This window comes from Patella vulgata, chromosome 2, assembly GCF_932274485.2.
Source record: "Patella vulgata chromosome 2, xgPatVulg1.2, whole genome shotgun sequence".
Lineage (NCBI taxonomy): Eukaryota > Metazoa > Mollusca > Gastropoda > Patellidae > Patella > Patella vulgata.
This window is the reverse complement of record NC_065880.2, coordinates 87,385,512-87,401,983: the sequence shown is the minus strand read 5'-3', so window position 1 is coordinate 87,401,983 and position 16,472 is coordinate 87,385,512. Positions and strand designations below refer to the sequence as shown.

At 38.2% G+C, this 16,472-nt stretch overlaps 1 long non-coding RNA gene across 4 annotated transcripts; it reads left to right on the top strand.

The window, feature by feature from the left end:
* The first annotated feature begins 7,837 nt into the window (after positions 1–7,837).
* LOC126811526 (uncharacterized) lies at positions 7,838–14,937 on the top strand. 4 transcript variants are annotated; one of them, XR_007675623.2, is made up of 9 exons: positions 7,841–8,304; positions 9,062–9,274; positions 10,142–10,255; positions 11,129–11,214; positions 11,922–12,008; positions 12,441–12,543; positions 13,746–13,841; positions 14,218–14,338; positions 14,770–14,937. It is a non-coding gene; the product is annotated as an uncharacterized LOC126811526 (long non-coding RNA). The 4 variants fall into 4 exon arrangements; XR_007675622.2 differs by having other exon boundaries at positions 9,062–9,279; XR_007675621.2 differs by having other exon boundaries at positions 9,062–9,286.
* The last annotated feature ends 1,535 nt before the right edge of the window (positions 14,938–16,472 follow it).

Genomic DNA, 16,472 nt, shown 5'->3' with positions numbered 1-16,472 from the left:
GTGTCCCAAAGCATCAACCAATCAAATTGCTTATCCCTGCTTACCCTAAGCAGAAAATTCTCATCTTCAATCTCCATCAAGGCATTCACCTATCAGACACCTACGCCAAGTGTGAACATTCTAACTCAACTAGAATGAGAGTTATTGTGTTCCAAAATCTTGACCAATCAAATTGCTTATCTCTGCTTAACCTAAGCATTTATAAGCACAAAATGCTCATGTTCGAACTCCATCAAGACATTGACCTAATTAACACCTACACCAAGTTTGAACATTCTACCTCAATTAGAAGGGGAGTTATTGTGTTCCAAAGTCTCGGCCAATCAAATTGCTTATCGCTCTGCTTACCCTAAGCAGAAAATGCTCATTATCGAACTTAGTCAAGGTATTGATGTAATGAAGCTATACACCAAGTTTCATCACTCTCACTTAATTAGAACTAAAGTTATCGTGTCCCAAAGCATCAACCAATCAAATTGCTTATCTCTGCTTACACTAAGCAGAAAATGCTCATCTTTGAACTCCATCAAGGCATTGACCTAATAAACACCTACACCAAGTTTGAACATTCTGGCTCAGTTAGAGAGAGTTATTGTGTCCCAAAAAGTGTGACGGACGGACAGACACACCGATTTTAATAGTCCCCTGCTTTCTTCGAAAGGCGGGGGACAAAAATACAAATATTATATAATAAAGAAGTTAAATAACATTTGCAGGAAAACGAAATATGAAAATCGATTCCCTCCTTCCACTACTTATTTATGAGGGCTATCCAGTTATATATCAGCTAAATTGCGATAAAATAATATTTTATATCAATAATTATTATAGCTTGTGCCATCGTGTATTCTATGCCGTTGATTGTGTGTCAACCGAATAATTATTATCTAGTTTATATGCTAAAAACTGTATCACCAAAGGGGGATAATTTAGATAACAAGGTATTACTGTAATGAAACTATACACCAAGTTTCATCAATCTCACTTAATTAGAACTAAAGTTATCGTGTCCCAAAGCATCAACCAATCAAATTGCTTATCTCTGCTTACCCTAAGCGGAAAATGCTCATCTTCGAACTCCATCAAGGCATTGACCTAATCAACACATACACCAAGTTTGAACATTCTAGCTCAATTAGGAAGAGAGTTATCGTGCCCCAAAGTATCAACCAATCAAATTGCTTATCTCTGCTTACCCTAAGCGGAAAATGCTCATCTTCGAACTCCATCAAGGCATTGACCTAATAAACACATACACCAAGTTTGAACATTCTAGCTCAATTAAAAGTTATCGTGTCCCAAAGCATCAACCAATCAAATTGCTTATCTCTGCTTACCCTAAGCGGAAAATGCTCATCTTCGAACTCCATCAAGGCATTGACCTAATCAACATATACACCAAGTTTGAACATTCTAGCCCAATTAAGAAGAGGGTTATCGTGTCCCAAAGCATCAACCAATCAAATTGCTTATCTCTGCTTACCCTAAGCGGAAAATGCTCATCTTCGAACTCCATCAAGGCATTGACCTAATAAACACATACACCAAGTTTGAACATTCTAGCTCAATTAGGAAGAGAGTTATTGTGTCCCAAAAAGTGTGACGGACAGACAGACGGACGGACGGACGGACAGACGGACAGACGGACAGACAGACGGACGAACCCATTTTAATAGTCCCCTGCTTTCTTCGAAAGGCGGGGGACAATAAATATGAACCATATGTTAATCCCAACATGACCTTGTTAATTTCAAGTGGACATTAAATCACATTTCTCTCACTCTCCATTAACCTTGTGGGGGGCCCGGGACATACCAACTGTGCGGGGGCCCCATTGTTGTTTATTCAAATTGTTCGTACTGACCGCGGATCGTACTAGTATATACTCCTCCCCCTTGAGTGCCTGGGGTGTTTTCCTCCAAGAATTGTTTTAAAAATTAGGATTAATTTCAGTGCATCTGAGACAATTTAGGCAGCGATTTCCTGGGCACCAAAAATTTGTTGGTACCTACAAGTCCCGGGGGCCCCCAATATCCCTTACTGCCCAGGACCCCAATCCTCGCCCCATCAGCCCAGGTCCTGGTTGGCTCCGTACAGGATAAAATATTAGTATGACCCAGAATTGTAGGGGGCCCGGGACATTTGTCCCACTTTGCCCCCCTACATGTAGATCCGGTACTGAGACACTATCTCAATTTTCAGAGCTTAAAGATGCATTATGTAAAATTTAGATAAAGAGCTAGCCATTCTTGCTATAATAGTTCGATAATAGATAATGTAAAATGAATAATTTGAAAATTTCAAAGGTTTGACAAGACATGTGCAATAATTTTAACCACCATCGTGCTGGTTGTTTGAAGTTAAGTCTCGCACCACCATTTTTAGCTTAAATCAAAATATGGCTGAACTGTTCGAATCTATTTAATATCGGAGAAATCTAATGCCATCGAGAGTTGATTATGGCCTGGATAAGTTAATTACTGTCTAATTAATAATTTAGATAACATATCAGGCCTAAAGAAAGACCTGCAATAGGCAGATTTATCTCTCGCATAATGTATGTTTAACAGATACTAAACTGTACTCAAATTGATTATCTAACATTTAAAGATGCCTTCCAACGTACAAACTTCCTGATTTGATTATATATTTGGACTAAAAACATATTCAAACTAATAAATTTATTAAACATTTGCTTCAAATCTCTATTAAAACATTGTATTTGTGAGGAAATACCCCAAGATACAAAAAATCTATTTTTACAAACTATGTATGTCATGTAACTCGATTGAGGGAGGGCCCATTTTCAGTGTGTAATTGTTGTTACTTTCTGTCCATTTGCCATACATATTGAAGCCTAAGTAAATTCTTGTGCCAACTTTTTCCACCGTTTAATTGCAGAGTCTATTGTACGTTTAAACCCCTTATTGTTCCCAAAACTGCCTAACCATTTAATAGGGTGACCCGTGCACCCAAAATTTTCAGTGCAGAAAGTTAGGGCCCAGCAACTAACTCAATATACTTGATACATTTTCAAAAAACTTAAACCTGTCAGTCTTCATCTGGAAATGGAGACCATTGTCACAAGCCATATTATATGGTGTCTGGATAAACCAGACTTTTATTTTATAAAAATTACGTGTAGGTTAAATTTACCTTTCATTATCAAGTACAGCATGTGGGTCATGTACTGAATAGACCTCTAAAGATTATCATGTCACCCAGGGGCGTATATAAGATTTTGTTTGGGGGGGTGTTTAGCCAAAATGCGACCGACTAATGCCCATACCCCTAGTACAAGTGACGCAGTCAGGAGCCGAGCACCACAGGTGCGAGTTTTGTAGGGGCCATGTGCAGTAGCGGATCTAGATAGGGGTGGGGGGTCCAAATCTAGGGCGCCACCCCAGCCACAATTCCACCCCACAATGAATGTCAACAAAATACTGGCTATAACATTAAGCGTCCCGGTAGAACATAGGTGGTATTGTATAATTATATAGTTGTTTGCCGATCGCTGTCTCGCTGGAAAGTTAATATCTTGGCATTTGAGGTCATTGCTTGGAGAAATTCTTGTGGACGAGAGGACCAGGAATGTGAGTCAATTAGACAAAATCTCGAGATCTGCCCCTGTCAATTCCGCCTGTTTTGCAAGAACTTTTGTATAGCCTGACGCCCCACGACCCACACACCAGTGCCAGTGGTACTACTAACATAACTAGGCAGATCAATATAACCGTGAATATGATAGTGCTGAGACAGTATAAGACAACAGAGGAGTAGAAGAATGATGTTATAATGGAATGGAGCGCTGCATGGTCGAAAAAAATTCAGATGTGTAACCGAGGTTTTAATTTTTGGGACTGGGCCTGACAATTTTATTCAATGTCATGGCAAATTGAGCGCCGATATGTAGCTGAGCTTTTAATTTTTGAGGACTGGGCCTGAGGGCACTTTACCTCAATGGGGCGCTTACTTGGTCTCTGAAATGCCCTGGACTTTGGGGAGAGATTTTGCAGAATTCTGATGGTCAGAAAACACCCCATTAATTCATTTAGTCTGAGACCGACTGCGGTGAGCACTTTTTTTTTAGACCGACATTTTTTTCAAACATGATAAGTTGACAAGGTTATTTTATACTAAAGTTTTGCGTGAGTCGAGTGACGTTTGCAGTGAGCACTTATTTTGATACCGACTGCTCATATCTTACGACCGACTGCACTGATTTTGCGACCGACTAGTATTTGAGATCTATTCTGGCATTATTTGTTACCTCATTAATTCATTAAGACAGTGATGCATGCTTTTAAGACCGACTGCAGTGACTGCACTTATTTAGAGACAGACTATTTTTCTACCTGGGGGAAATTTTGTTCTTAGACCTACATTTTTTCAAACATGATAAGTTGACAAGGTTATTTTATACTAAAGTTTTTCGTGAGTAGCGTGACGTGTGGAGTGAGCACTTATTTTGATACCGACTGCTCTTATTTTGCAACCGACTGCACTGATTTTGCGACCGACTATTTTTTTTCCTGGGGGGGTGTACAACCACATTTACGCCCCTGATGTCACCCAACGAAAAAATTGACCCGAAATCTTAAAAGGGTTACGTTTCCAGGTAAGGGGTTTTGACGTACACATTGTTATCTGGTAAAAATCAAAGGTTATTTTATAAAATATTTTTTTACAGCAAATATTGAATCTAATATAATATAAAATCAAGTCAGGAAGTATTGCTATGCAAGATGCGTTTACATGTTCAAGAGATGGACAGAAAGATGTGGGCAGCGACATATGTGAGCATATAAAAATTTTGACTTCTAGAAGGTCCACAGGCTATATATATATGCTGAATCCAAGATTTTGGGGGATATAAGCATTTATTCTAAGTTTCACCATACAGTGTGCTATGAGTGAAATTTTGCCCGCACAGCGGCACTACGGCCTACTCTAATATCGAATTCCAACGGTTAAGGGATCTTTTATGTGCACGCCCTGCCCTTGGTTTTTCGTCCCATCCGAACGACTAGACAGCTGTCCCTGTCCTGCACCACTGACAAGGGGCCAAATGGTTTAAGGCTTGCATGTTAGATCATAAAGTCTGTCAAGGGGCGTGGTTTCGGTTTTCTGCTTGAACTTGACAAGGAGTAGGGTCGTCTGTGGGTTTTCTCCAGGTCCTCCCATAGCTAAAGACCCCTACAAGCAAGCAAATTATTCCAATAAAATTGAACCATGTTAGTCCCAAAATGACCTAGTTTGTGTCAAGTGTATGTTAAACCCTATTTCTCTCCTTCTACATCCCAACTACGCTTTTCTGTTATCTTTGTGTGTAATATTGTTTGTAAAGCAACACAAAGATATTTTCTTACCTTGGTCATTAAAATATCCACCTCTTGATATGCTTCCACGAATATTCCTCTAATGCTGGGCTGGACACTGTGAGTAATTTCCAATTGTTAATCATGATTTAGTAAGGTTGTTGCTCTCTGGCATTGTTGAGTCCAGTTTTCAGGCTTGGAGTTGGTCACACTGTTTATCGCAGAAACATTGTTAACTGACGAACTGTTCAGCTTCCGTCACTTGCTCTGAAATTCTGAAACAAGTATTAAATGTCTGTTGGTACTGAAAGTTATTATCATAGCAATTCTATATTCCTTTCCCTGGATCTTTTTTGCATCGGGTGGTTGGATGGCTGAATGGTTAGCAAGTGCGCGCTGTATCATAAAGTCTGTCATTGAGTCAACGGTCATGGTTTCGATTCCCTGGTTGTACGTGACAAGGAGTAGGGTCACCTGTCCAACCTCGTGCGTTTTCTTCGGGTCATCCGGTTTCCTCCCACTGCTAAAGACCCCTATCGCAAGCAAATTATGGAAATAAAATTGAACTGTATGTTAGTCCCAAAATGACCTAGTTTGTGTCGAGTGGATGTTAAACCCAATTTCTCTCTCTCAGAATGCCTGAATTTACATTTTCAGTTTTGGTGAATATTCAGAATCTTGGGCCAGAAGCATCAAGAGGAAAACCGACATGAATTAGGGAAAACATATACCAGTATTAAAATGAGGTTACAGTCTGGCAGAAATAATCGCTTGGAAAGTTGATTCCATGGGAATGGTTATTTGCTAGTTCCAAAATAGAAACAGCGGTATTTGCATATTGAATAGGATGAATACGATCGATCTGAAGGCATCGTCCGATCAGATACCGTTCCTAAAGGAATTATAAATCAGCCATTATTGCCATCCTGTCATGATCAGCTGGCGGCTTAAATCCTAGAATAATGATAAAATATTTATTCACCTCCAGACTTCAACAATAAACCTTTTGTTCTAGGGTATTCACAAGGATAGTCGCCATTGTGTGACATGACTAACTTACTCGTCGGTTTCACGGTCCTATAGGCATAATTAGCTCTTGTAGTCTTGAATTAATAGATTCTGTTAGTACATTTATGTAGGCTCCATATAGATGTGCACGTTTTATCCAAAAATATTAGCTTTTAGCTGCACTACTTCGTTTCACGGTAAACGATGAAAAGATAAAAGATATGCCGACACAAACTGCAATGATTTCAACACTATATATATATATATATAAATATTGTTGCTAATAAACTGACAACTTTATGGATAACATTCACTAGGTTTATTAACTGCAACGTTTCAATGAGGATACTCTCACCGTTATCAAGCAAGTTGTCAGTTTATTACATATCCCGTTCACTAAATGCCCTTCAAAGATACTATTTTGTTGTTGTTTGTTTGTTCTATTAGCCATTGTATTTAATGTTTTGTTTGCATGAATTATAATATGGCCCATGGTATTTGTATGCTCTCTAATGGGATGTTTAGATACAATAAAGTGTTATGTTATCTTATACAACAAGCGTTTTGCGGAATCAAATCTTTGAAAGCTTGACCAAAATCGACACTAATTTAACAATATTTCAACTTTATTGCTTGAATGTTGCAGATGCCAAACATGTCCTTTTGAGTTAAATAGTATACCTTATTGTGAAAGGGAAAGGACATAAATATACGGTAGCTCGCTAGAGGCTTTTCATAATTTCCCAATGTGAAAAAAGTTTGTTGCTCGGGGATGAAACATGCATTATGCAAGAGCAAAATCTGTTTATTACAAGTCTTTCTTTAGGCCTGAAATGTTATCTAAATTATCAATTAGACATTAATTAACTTATCCAGGCCATAATAAACTCTCGATGTCAAGGCTAGTGTAGCGTCTCAACATTTATTAGAGACTTTTTTTTTTTTAGGGGTTCGTTCCAGCCTGGCACTTCAATCGAAAGAACTAACAAACTCGGGTGTAGATAAAAATAAACATCTTTATTTGGATCAATTTATAATTGGGATACATCGCATTAAGGGGAGATAATTTGAGTGTGACGCCAACCCTTTGGATAAATTCCCAGGTATGGAAACAGGAATTAGGTAAATAAATACATTTGCCCTGTCAGGCCGGTGGATATGGTGACATAAGGAATTGGTAAGACTTGGGGGAATGGGTGAACCACAACTATCTAGGCCTATCTTGGATCAAGCCAGTCGATTAAACCAACCTATGAGTCTTTAAATAGGAGACCAGTTATGGATAAATTACCAAAGCCAAAGCAAGGATATAAATTCCTTACCCATTTTTGGTGATCCATATCCAATTTAAAATAGCTGGATTGCTGCCAATTACGTAAGGAGCTTTCCCGAGTGCACCGAGTGTCCACTGAGGATTTCCTTATCGTCTGCTTCTATTTATAAGGGGATTCCGATGACGTCAGTTGTCGACCAATCAATGCGAGCGTTACTAACAATGACGACGTTATAGCCTTGACCGCGCCAAAGTGTCATGGCCCCCGGCTGTTTGATGTCGCTTGTTTCGCTAACTGATTTGTGTCAATTCATCGGCCTAACGGGAATGTTATAAATATAATTATATGAAAAGGACAAGATGGATATCGGGCATTATATTGTGATGCATGGTAATGTATGACATTGTTATATAAATGTGTTTCGGGCGTGAACTCTACAAGGGAGCTGGTCTCATTTTTTGACACTCTCAGTCGGAAACGACGTACGAAAGACTGGAATCGCCTGGACCGTAACATTGCCCCCTTCCTCAGAGAAGTTCGTCCCGAACGCTAAAACGGTTATCCAACACACACTGACTCTGACGTGATTGACTTTGCCAATGTTATCTTCCATGTGATGACTGGAAATAAGGAAAGAACAACTCACTTCTGCAGTGGTAAACGTGGATATTATTGTCACAAGATTAATTTTTATTTTAATACAGGTGAGTGGCTCAATATAATATTATATTATAAACATTAATATTAATATACGGGGTAATAATATTGAGTAAAAATAGTATATGCAATTTCATATATGTTAAAGTTTAACATCCTCACTTGAAAATTACATTTAAGTTAATTACAATTTTGAATTAGATATGTTTATATTATTATAATGATAACAAAATTCACAATGATAAGAGCATTAATATTATAATATGGAATTAACATAATTTTATAACAATATTTTAATAACAGGTATAATACATTAATATTCGCTCATTTTCTCTTTAGTGAATTCTAGTAAGGCATCTAGTTCATAGAATTTCGCTTCCTGGATTATGGCAGCGAGTTTAAGACCTTGGATAGGTAACAAATGTTTAAAAGATATGGGGGAGTTTAAATTTCGAAGGTACTCTAAGATAATGGAGAAATGATCAGGGCTACGGTCTAAAAAATAATAACTATAATAGTTGTCTTGTTTGTAGGGTTGGAAAGGGGAGTCAGGGGTTATCATCTTGGCCAGGATACAGGATGGGTCTTTGCTTAAAATGAAATTGCTTGTGTAAAATAGGGTGCCTCCAACATTTAACGCAATACGGTTGTCCTGGGCGGTTTGAAAGGATTTCAGTTTTAAGGTTATTCTGTTCGTAGGGATGTACGTGGGGGATTGGAGTTCGCTACTGTGGGGGTGTAAGGCAACAGCCCCAGGAATGGCTGGGTTAATTGTATTACTATTATTGTTACAATTATTATTAGATTTCGACACGGATGACAATGATGATGATGAAGATGATGATGACGACGATGACGATATTGATGATAAAAGTAGATCTTGGATTATGGAAACTGGTGTCTTCGTCTTCTCTGGTGAAATTGGTGATTTCTCTGACAACACTGGTGTTTTTTCTGACGAAATTGGTTTTTTCTGTAAAGGAACCGATGTCTTGTCTGATGCAGCTGATATCTTCTGTACGGTATCGGGTATCTTCTTTAATGTAATTTTTGGTATTGTAGGAACTGGTAATTTAACTTTAGGATGAATATAATTTTTATTTGACTGAATAGGTGGGGCAGGCGGGTCAATCGATAGTTTCAGGTGCTTCATCCCATTGTATGGTTTTTCTGGTATCGTACGCTTTCGAAACGGGGCTTGTGGATGCTTATCTGTAGGTAAAGATTGTCGTGTAATTATTAATGCACTTCTCCTTCCACAGAAAGCTTTATATTCATCCTCGTCGTTTTGATTGAAGGTCATGGTTGCTTTATTGATCAGTTTCATCCTGGCAGTTCCAGGACATTTTGGATGTTTTACGTCCGCTCTCGCGGCCAGTCCAAAACAGTGCGTGCACTGATAGCCAAAGTTACTATGACATGAAGTGACATGCCTCTCCGCATACTGATATTTGGCGAATTCTGCGTTCATACATAGTTTACACCCATAAAAAAAAAATAAAAATAAAGAGTTGATAATTTATGACATCTTTAACCAATTGGGTATATTATTTCCCGTATACGGTTTCAGATGATTATGGTGGACCACTTTAGGTTGGGTCTTTGGGGATTTTTGTATTTTATAGACTACATTATTAAGACATTTTGTCACCAGGTAGAGTCCCTCCCATGGACACCTTAACTTTGAACCTCCACCTTTGTATTTGTGGTTATAATACCATACAGGACTGCCGGCATTGTATGGATTTAATTGAATAGATCTATCGTGATCAACTTTCATGTTTGCCGTGGCTTGTTTTAAACGCCCTCTAGCAAAACTATGTATTCGTTCTATTTTATTTTGTAAGTCAAAAGCATAGTCTGACTTTATTTTTAAATTTGTAGGTTCCACTGATCCGAGAATGAGATCTACTGGAAGACGGATGTTGCGGCTGAAGACCATTTCACATGGAGAAACGCCCAGTGATTCGTGTTCTGCAGAACGATACGCTGACATGAGTAAGTATATGTGATCATCCCAACCATTTTTATTAATATTTACAAATGCTGACAACATGGCACTTATGGTACGATTGGCCCTCTCAACCATTCCATCGGATTGGGGTCTTTAGGGGGTGGTTCGAGTTTTCTCAATATCTAAAATTTTACACATTTCTTGGAACACCTCAGACTCAAAGCTTGGTCCTTGATCGGAATGGATTTGCATGGGGGTACCAAAAATTGTTACAATTCGGTCAATAAAGGTTTGGGCTATTGTTATAGCTCTTTGATCAGGTATTGGCATAGCCTCAACCCATTTAGAGAAATAATCGGCTGCCACTAGTAGGTATTTATTTCCATGCTTTGTTTCCGGTAATGGACCCAGGACATCTATAGCCCATCTTTCCATAGGTAAACCCACGTTGTAGGTTTTTAAAGGGCCTTTGGCTACCTTGGCAGGGGATTTGCGAGAGGCACAAATATCACAAGTCTCACACCATTTCCTTATGTCATTATGCATTTGATACCAAAAGTATCGGTTTTTGATCTTAGATAATGTTTTTTTATAGCCTAAATGACCCCCTGTTCTGTGTTCATGAAGTTGGGACCATGCAGAATTTCTCAGGATATGAGGGAGAATAATTAAGACGGCTGGATCTTGGCCTTTCCCCTTATCCCAGATATAGCATAACCGATCGTGATCAATTAAAAGGGATTCGAACCGCATCCAATAGTATTTGGTGCGCTGATCTCTGTCCGATATGTTTGGCCACGAAGGTTTATCGTTATGCTTAACCCACTGGATTATTTCATGGAGTGTAGGGTCTCCCAACTGTAGGTTGATTATTAATTTGTCGTCATATATATTTATTTCTTTATTTATATTTTCAGGAAGGGAAGAGGAAGATAATGGATTTTTGTTTAATCGGTCTATTGGAGCACTTGTGCAAGCCAAAACATTAAGGTTTTCATTGGAGGTACGTGGATCTTCGATAATACTATGCTCGTATCTCTGTTCCGCTTTGGTACAGTGGAGACAGTCAACTATGCATGGTCGTCGAGATAGTGCATCTGCATTATTGTGTACTCGTCCTGCCCTGTACTGAATGGTGAATTGGTAGGAAGACAGGAACTCAAACCATCTAGCAAGTTGTCCTTCAGGATTTTTAAAATTTATAAGCCATGTTAATGCACCGTGGTCACTTCTGACTGTAAACGGTTGACCATAGAGATAATGGTGGAATTGTTTCACTGAACTTATAATTGCTAGTAATTCTCTTCTGGTTACACAATATTTCCTCTCCGTTCTACTAAAAGCTTTAGAATAGTAACTTATCACTCTTTCTACACCATCTTTAGGGAATGCAAGTATAGGCGGACTGGTTAAAGCTTCTTTGAGATTATCGAAGGCAGATTGGCATTCATCGGAACATTGGAATTTAGTTCTTATCTCTGTTAGTTTATGAAGGGGTTTAGCGATATCTGCAAACTTATTGACAAATTTCCTATAGTATGAGCATAGCCCAAGGAATTGTCTGACCTCTTTAACATTTTGAGGAATAGGCCAATTGCGTACTGCGTCTGTTTTAGATGATTCAGTGGTAATTCCATCCTGATTAATTATATGACCCAAGAATGATACTTGTTTTTTAAACATAAAACATTTCTTTGGATTCATTTTCAGGTTTGCTTGTTGGAGCCTCTGGAAGACTTTTTCTAAATTGGATAAGTGCTCGTCAAAGGATTTTGCAAAGATAATGATATCATCCAGGTACACCATACATATTTCCCATGATAAGTTAGCTAAGACCTTCTCCATCAGTCCTTCGAACGTGGCCGGCGCGTTGCACAATCCGAATGCCATGTTTTTGAACTGCCACAGTCCACATCCGGGTACAGAAAAAGCAGTTTTGGGCCTATCTTGTTCGGCAATCTTGACTTGCCAATATCCCGATCTCAAGTCAATCGTTGAGAACCAAGAGAAACCAGACAAGGCATCAAGAGTAGTGTCAATCCGAGGTAATGGATGACTATCTTTTATGGTGACATCATTTAGACGTCTGTAATCAATACAGAACCGTAGTGTATTGTCTTTCTTTTTAACTAAAACGACATGAGAACACCAAGGACTATCAGATTTTTCTATTATATTTTTCTGTGCCATGCTTTCTATTTCCAATTCAACCTCTTTTCTGCTTGCCAGGGGGACGCGACGAAGATGCTGACGAATTGGTGGAGCGCAACCAGTATTAATCCAATGCTCAGCTTCATTGGTGATGCCTATATCAGATGAATCTTTGGAAAAGGTATGTTTGTATTTTAACAAAAGGGATTTGAATGAACGTTGCTCGTTCTCAGTTAATTCATCTATTGAATAACTATAAACTTCCATCAAATAATCAGGAAGGATGTCTGAATCCAATGCAGGAGATTGATTAGTGTCTATTTCATTAATGGGAATATTACTTTTCATTTCTGAGACCAGCTGAACTGTGTCAATACGGGCAATAATTGTGTTTTTTCGGACTCTTACTTCTGTGTTGGTAGCGTTCATTAAACGTACGGGCACAGACCCCGAGCTAGGGTTAACAACACTTTTTGCCATTAACAGTTCTGTCTTTTCCAGAAAATTCTCAGTAGGTTCGACAATTGCGACACCACCTCTAGGTATCGGATCCATTAAGATCCCAAAGACAAAAATCTCACTATTAGCGGGTATAGTAATATCCTCATTCATGCAAATCCTACTGCAAGTTTGCTCCATAGAACTTTGAAATCTATAGCATGGTAGATCATCTCCTTTAATATTCAGGCAATTCCTGTCAAGAAATATATTTATTGAATTGGATGTAAGTAGGTCAATGCCAATAATTCCTTGCTGTGTAATATCAGCTATTAAAAACTCATGTTTTATCCTATGAGTACCAAGGGTTATATCGATCCAGCATTTACCATGGAACGATTTCTTTTCGCCAGTGGCAGTTACCAGGTTAAGATTAACAGGCTTTATATTTAATTCATCCAAAGCCCCTAATGTTTTCATAAATTGCGTACTAAGTATAGACACATTAGCTCCAGTGTCTACAAGTAAGGATATAAATTTCCCCATTATATTTGCATTAATAAAAAATCCATGTTTATCATCATTAATATTACTTATTGTTACATTATTGGGCCCTTTGTTATTTTCAATTTCTGCTGAATTCTGACCCTCGAGTTCAGCAACATTTAGTTTTCCTGGTTTTGGAGATCCCTTTCCCTCTGTAAATGGGGATTATAGGTTGTCTCCCTTGGTTTGGATTGTGACTCCTCATCAGGGTTTTGATGATTAGGTTGATTCCAATTATATGGTGGACGAGACCATCCATTTCTTGTGTTTGCCATATGCTGGGGCCTATCTGTTCTCCTATTGGAGTTATATTGATACCCGCCATAATTATTATTAGAGTTTGTATGTTGTTGGTTATTTGGCCAATGACTCCGACTGTAATTGGGATTTTTATTCCAGGAGCTACGTGATGATTGCTGCAATGGTTGTCCCTTATTTAGGGTATTTATCAAGTGTTTGGTAGTTTTATCCAATGATGTGATTGAACCATTCAAGGTAAGTATATCAATTTTGCTTTGACCCATATCATCAGATTTTACAGCTCCAGCTCCGACCTGGTTTATATTATGATTTAGATCTACAGAATGAACTGAACGTCCTCTTTGTTTATCTGCCAGTCTGTGGGCTTCGAGTCTAATAGAATGTATCTCAGCCTCATTGATATCCTTGGGTCTTAGTTCCCTAATTCGTAATCTCATTTCTGAGTCTGGTATGGAGTCTATAAAATGTTCTAAGGCTAAAATATTGGTGAGAGATGCATCTGCCGTGGGGTAGGCCTGTCTTGTTAGTTTGCGAATGGATTGAGCCAGCTCAGATAAGGATTCGTTTCTTCCTCTAATACGAGTTTGTAATTTTGCTCTATATATTTCAGATTTTTCCGTTGATCCAAAACGAATACTTAGGAGGGTTGTGAGGGTATGGAAATCCGTTCTCTGGATAGTATTTAATTCTGACAAGATTGTCCTGGCGTTTCCAGACAAACTACTGGCTAGGTAAAGGGATTTTTCTTCGTAGCTCCACTTGTTCAATGTGGCTATTATATCAAATTGGGAGATATATTCCTCAAAATCTTCACTTCCATCATATGATTGTGGTTTGATCCTAAGGGGGTTATTAATTCTAGGACTGGTGGGAACATGTGCTTGGATTGAGGTATGATTAGAATTTTGATTATGGCTTGGTGTGCTTCTGTTTTGAGCATCTCCATTTCCATTTGAGTAAAATGTGGCAGGATTTGGATCATTTACTTTTTCATCCAATTTATTAACATGGTCTTTTAGTAATCTAACATCCTCCTTTAATTCCTTTAAATTGTCTAAAAAATCATTTTGAACCTGAGCATTTTCCAGGAAGAATTGATTAAATTGTCGGCTAATTTCTTTAAGAATTCCATCGTCACCCATATTCTGATTTTCTATTTCAGTTCCTGAGACATCACCATCAACTGATTCTACCGAGGGCATATCCGGATCAGTGTCTGGGATAATTTCGAACTCTGGGGACAAGGATTTGGTGGCCATTTTTATAGATGTATTTAGAATCTATTACTACTATTATTAATATTAATAAAGGAACCTAATTCATTTATTTATTTGGAGTTTGTGTTTATTAGAACTTCCGATCCACTAGACACTGGAATAAGTTTCAATGAAATCAATTTAATTTGAATCCCACTTCTGACACCAATGTAGCGTCTCAACATTTATTAGAGACTTTTTAGGGGTTCGTTCCAGCCTAGCACTTCAATCGAAAGAACTAACAAACTCGGGTGTAGATAAAAATAAACATCTTTATTTGGATCAATTTATAATTGGGATACATCGCATTAAGGGGAGATAATTTGAGTGTGACGCCAACCCTTTGGATAAATTCCCAGGTATGGAAACAGGAATTAGGTAAATAAATACATTTGCCCTGTCAGGCCGGTGGATATGATGGGATTAAATCGGAGATTTGGTGACATAAGGAATTGGTAAGACTTGGGGGAATGGGTGAACCACAACTATCTAGGCCTATCTTGGATCAAGCCAGTCAAGGTTAAACCAACCTATGAGTCTTTAAATAGGAGACCAGTTATGGATAAATTACCACAGCCAAAGCAAGGATATTAATTCCTTACCCATTTTTGGTGATCCATATCCAATTTAAAATAGCTGGATTGCTGCCAATTACGTAAGGAGCTTTCCCGAGTGCACCGAGTGTCCACTGAGGATTTCCTTATCGTCTGCTTCTATTTATAAGGGGATTCCGATGACGTCAGTTGTCGACCAATCAATGCGAGCGTTACTAACAATGACGACATTATAGCCTTGACCGCGCCAAAGTGTCATGGCCGCCGGCTGTTTGATGTCGCTTGTTTCGCTAACTGATTTGTGTCAATTCATCGGCCTAACGGGAATGTTATAAATATAATTATGTGAAAAGGACAAGATGGATATCGGGCATTATATTGTGATACATGGTAATGTATGACATTGTTATATAAATGTGTTTCGGGCGTGAACTCTACAAGGGAGCTGGTCTCATTTTTTGACACTCTCAGTCGGAAACGACGTGCGAAAGACTGGAATCGCCTGGACCGTAACACTAGCCTTCGATGTAGGCTGGATTAGATTCCTATATGCCGCTAATGGCCAAAGATAATTAAATCAGAAAAAGTGGATAATTGAGACTATGCTGTTTATATTAATGATTTTAGTAATGATGACCGAGACTATGCAAAAATTTCACCCGCTTCTTTCTCGGCTCATAGTGGATTAATTTGACTGAAAGTTTCAGCAAATTACCTTTACACTATCTAGTTTTTAACTATTATAGCGAGAACTGCCATCTCTTTATCTTAACTCCCATAATGTATCTTTAATTTATTTGGATTCTTTGTTATTAGTTCTGTTCCATTAAAGTCAATAACACAACAGTATATTTATTTATTTATTTACAACCTTTTCAATGAAATATGACAACATTATCAAATAAAACATGACTTTTTATAGATTTATTGCATACATTTGTGATGTAATATATGCATGATATTTATGATGCAATTTCACAGGTAAATAGAAAGTGTCCACATGCTTTCATCTTCAATCTCCATTGGGACACTCTATTACAAGACCCAACTTGACG